Raw genomic sequence first — 5,457 nt, 5'->3', positions numbered from 1 at the left:
ATCAGTAAACAGTCCTCCATAAAATGTGCTGCACACATCTGAATATTTGTGTTGAAGTGTTCTGGAACAGTGTTGTAAATACAACTTAACCACTGATTTCGAGTCGTGTCCATTTTTGGAAGGCCAAACGAAGTAGCTTCTCTTTCACAACGAAACACAGCAACACACACGGTGGCCTAGAGTGAGCAGAGGTGGGTGGGCTTGAGAACGGCGCGGCCGTGAGAAAAGTTACGCCTTCATTCTTTGCGTGAACATTTGGGCGGAGTTATGCAAATCTTCCCACATAGTGATGTAGATATGTGGGGGCGTGTTATAACGAGCCGTTTTAGGTAGGTGTGGCTGACTCTTAACTTTTATAAAGAATATCTCTTTGGATTTGAGACTTTAGTCTTTGCAACTTTACAGATCTTCTTTATGCAAGAGCTTGTAACACTCCAAAGAGAAAGGAAAAATTGAAATGGCATCATATGACCCCTTTAAATGATAATTGGATGGAAGAAAACTCATGGAGGCACAAAATCCCCTAAATCTAATAATTTAAATAAACTTAAATAATAATAATAATAATCTTCTTTTTTTAATAAAAAAGCAATCCCTCTCATTTTCTGATTCAAGAAATCCTGTAAATTTAAATCCACAAAACTGATCAGTTCACAGAGCCAGCTGGTTTTGGTAGACAATTGTACATTTATGTCAAGCATTTTTTAAATGTTTTCCTACATTCTAAACATCTTTTCCAACTTCACACAGAAAACATTGTTCCCAGACACTAAACTACCTTGGTTGACCACCATATTGCGCAAATGTACGTCAGACACAAAATAGCCTACATGCAGAACTGTTTATAAAAATAAATAAAAACCTGCACTATCAGTTGTAACCTTATTGTATGAGTTTTATTATCATTTATATTTATATGTGGTCTAAGTCTGTCAACATGTTTGAAGCCAAACATAACTCTAATGTTTAATTTTGGCGTTTGATTTGCTGGATGCAGAAGGTATGCACTACATGCATCTCTATTAACACAGTGTGTGTATTAACATTTATGGCATATGAAAGCTGCCATATATAACAAATACTTTTTTTTTTTTTGGACTTCTGAAGAACATAATATTTGCAGAATATCACCTTACTGAGTTAGCAAAAGTTGTGTAAACTCGGGCAACTTCAGCCGTGATACAGTTAGTTGCCTGAGGTACCCATCTCATGTTCACTTCAGCCCAAAACAAGAGTGCTATCATGCATACTTAGAAATAAAAAAAATCTTTATGTACAAATGTACAACATCATGTCATACCCCAAGACTTCAGATGTGACTTCGGCTCATTTCACAAATTCTTCGAGCGTCTTCACGTAGCCTACAACTTCCATTATGTTGTGGGTAAAAATCTTATATCGCTCTGTATCTCTCTCCAGCTATTTCATTCCTCATTTGGTTTTCCTTCATTCGTTCGGGATATTTCAGTGTTGTGCAGTAAGTGAGCAAAGAGTTGCGCAGGCGGTGACGTCAGATTTTCTTAAACAGACCCAACATTTCCTCATGTACTCAGAGACTTTACCACACACAGCAAAAATGTCGGAGGGTGGGACTTTACGATCAAATAATGTTGGCCACCATGAGTAATGTCATGGACCCCAAAACAGTGCTAAAAAGGTTATATAATATATATAAATATATATATACTGTATATATATATATAAAATAGGAATTATTGATAAATTATTATAATTATACATAACAAATATAACCATTTCAGCAATAACTGCGAGAGGAGTTTAGGATTTTTAAATTGCGTTTACTGCGTAAATAAATTATAAAACAATTAACAGATCATTATACTGTAAAACGTAACAAATTTATTAAACGAAATTACTTACTGAATATACCTATTACTGAAAATATTACTGAACGTCCATTGTACTTTAACACAAGTCATATGAACTCAGTAACTGATTATAAGAGAATAAGACATATCATAAAATAATAATAAATAACCAATCTAATTTATACAAAATTAAACATTGAAAGTAATTTTGACTTTTTATAGACTTATTTTTTATGCGCATCGAAGACAAATCATATGAAATTTGACACTAGCAGGTTCTTACCCAAAAATTTTCATTTGTGTAGGCTATTAAAATATAGGTCAAAAGTGAAAAGAAAAAAGGAAAGTGTGTTGTATAACATCCCCTTTAACTCCTGAGAATAGAATGGTTCCATAAGAATGGTCTGTGTCTGGCCTGTTTGACTGCCTGTGTGACAAAATGTTGGATGGACATGAAGTTCTTACAGCTAAACAACAACAAAACCAAAATTGTTATCTTTGCCCCACCAGATTTGACCTCTGACATAGTTAATCAGCTTGGTTCTCTATCTTCGAATGTTCATGACTGTGTCAAAAATCTTGGTGTCATTTTTTATTCCAATTTGAGTTTCAATAAGCAGATTAGTGCTATTGTCAAAAACAGTTTCTTTCAGCTAAGATCTATTGCCAAAATCAAGATGATGCTTTCTAAGAAAGACCTTGAAACAGTTATGTATTTATCACCTCAAAGTTGGATTATTGTAACTCTTTATACCTGGGTTTGCCTAATTCACCTGTAAATTGTTTGCAGATGGTTCAAAACGCAGCAGCCAGGCTACTGACTGGCACTAAAAAGTGTCAGCACATTACTCCTGTGCTTGCTTCTCTCCACTGGATACCGGTTAAGTCCCGGATTGATTTTAAAATGTTTGCCTTTTGTTTATAAAGCTTTACATGGACTTGCCCCTCAGTATATCAGTGATCTTCTTGTCCTGTACAATGCCTCAAGATCCTTACGTTCTTCCAATCATCTTATTCTTTCTGTTCCTCGTTTCCCGTTACAAAACTAAAGGTGACCGGCTTTCTCAGTGGCTGCTCCCAGACTCTGGAACAGTCTCCCTCTCAATATTAGATCTTCCTCTTCTGTTTCTATTTTTTAAATCTTCCCTAAAAACTTATCTGTATTCTTTGTTTTAATTGATGGTGTTTACATTTTTACATTTGTCTCCAAGGTTTTGATCCAGTGTGTTAATTCTGTTTTAATTTTGTTTTAATACATCTGTACAGCACTTTGGTTGCAACTTCCGTTGTTTTGAAATGTGCTTTATAAATTAATAAACTAAACTAAACTGACGGCTGACCCTAGACAGTAGAACGCTTTTTTTTTTTTTAAAGTAGGCCTAATTTTCTTCAAACACATGAAATATTGCTCGCTTTTTAGTTAGGTAATTTCATCTGCATTTTTTTAATTTTTACTTAGAGATAATTCATGGTAAATGTGCCATGCTTAAGTGGAAGATTTCTGCCACCTGGTAGAAATACAAAGACTATTGAAATGAATGTCATGATATTCCCACTATAACCACTAGATGGCAGCAGAGGATCATTAATTGTCTCATTTACCTGTGTCTGGCCTGTTTGACTGCCTGTGTGACAAAATGTTGGATGGACATGAAGTTCTTACAGCTAAACAACAACAAAACCAAAATTGTTATCTTTGCCCCACCAGATTTGACCTCTGACATAGTTAATCAGCTTGGTTCTCTATCTTCGAATGTTCATGACTGTGTCAAAAATCTTGGTGTCATTTTTTATTCCAATTTGAGTTTCAATAAGCAGATTAGTGCTATTGTCAAAAACAGTTTCTTTCAGCTAAGATCTATTGCCAAAATCAAGATGATGCTTTCTAAGAAAGACCTTGAAACAGTTATGTATTTATCACCTCAAAGTTGGATTATTGTAACTCTTTATACCTGGGTTTGCCTAATTCACCTGTAAATTGTTTGCAGATGGTTCAAAACGCAGCAGCCAGGCTACTGACTGGCACTAAAAAGTGTCAGCACATTACTCCTGTGCTTGCTTCTCTCCACTGGATACCGGTTAAGTCCCGGATTGATTTTAAAATGTTTGCCTTTTGTTTATAAAGCTTTACATGGACTTGCCCCTCAGTATATCAGTGATCTTCTTGTCCTGTACAATGCCTCAAGATCCTTACGTTCTTCCAATCATCTTATTCTTTCTGTTCCTCGTTTCCCGTTACAAAACTAAAGGTGACCGGCTTTCTCAGTGGCTGCTCCCAGACTCTGGAACAGTCTCCCTCTCAATATTAGATCTTCCTCTTCTGTTTCTATTTTTTAAATCTTCCCTAAAAACTTATCTGTATTCTTTGTTTTAATTGATGGTGTTTACATTTTTACATTTGTCTCCAAGGTTTTGATCCAGTGTGTTAATTCTGTTTTAATTTTGTTTGAATACCTTTAATACCAACTTCTGTTGTTTTGAAATGTGCTTTATAAATTAATAAACTAAACTAAACTGACGGCTGACCCTAGACAGTAGAACGCTTTTTTTTTTTTTAAAGTAGGCCTAATTTTCTTCAAACACATGAAATATTGCTCGCTTTTTAGTTAGGTAATTTCATCTGCATTTTTTTAATTTTTACTTAGAGATAATTCATGGTAAATGTGCCATGCTTAAGTGGAAGATTTCTGCCACCTGGTAGAAATACAAAGACTATTGAAATGAATGTCATGATATTCCCACTATAACCACTAGATGGCAGCAGAGGATCATTAATTGTCTCATTTACCATTTCCACTCCGTAATATAGCTCTTTTCACATGCTTTGATTTTGCAGTTATATTTAGATATTATAAAATCACTATTATAACATTTTAAAAATCGCCTCTTTGTCAAAGTTCAGCATTGTGTTATACGAAGTATTAAGTAGCAAGAGTTTTTTAAAAAACTCTATTTGAATCACACAAATGGCCTATTTTGAATTCAAATACGGCAATTTTCTGTGAAAGGTGGCTTGTTTGTATCCTTGTTAATAATCTCAGTTCCTCTCAAATGTAAATCAAACGCCCATTCACAAACATAGCATGACTTTTTTTATTTTTTGAGCAAAAGATATACTCAGAAATGAACTGATAGTAACGTCAATCACTTTGCCATCTTAAGCAACAACGTTAAACGTTAATTGAAATTAATTTATAGAGTCTTTTATAGAGCTTACAAATTTCTGTTAGTTCACTTGGAGATTTTCTGTTGCTATAATATCAAACAAAGTGCTTATTGAATGTGTCATCAGTAATCAAAAATTCCTTCAATTGAAATAGGCTATAAATATAATTGATATATCTAAAAAAGAAAAAAAAAAGGATTTATTTCTGTAAATAATAATTAGATTTTTCCAAATTAAACAACGGTGAGGTTTTTAAAATAATTAACCACTATAGTAAATTTTTTATTGGTGAAATTTTGCTAATTTACTGGATAGTTTCCCAATTGAGAAGGGGCAGTACCTCCAGTCAATACCTCCATCCTTCTTAAAAACAACATTAGGAAATTTGTTCTGTATAGAGTCAGTTTTTAATTAATCTATTTAACCAAATTATTTTTAACACATGATTAACTCAAACTGAAT

This window comes from Sinocyclocheilus grahami, unplaced genomic scaffold (genome assembly GCF_001515645.1).
Source record: "Sinocyclocheilus grahami isolate Dianchi unplaced genomic scaffold, SAMN03320097.WGS_v1.1 scaffold400.1, whole genome shotgun sequence".
NCBI classification, from domain to species: domain Eukaryota; kingdom Metazoa; phylum Chordata; class Actinopteri; order Cypriniformes; family Cyprinidae; genus Sinocyclocheilus; species Sinocyclocheilus grahami.
The sequence above is the reverse complement of the archived record's forward strand: the minus strand, read 5'-3'. Positions refer to the sequence as shown.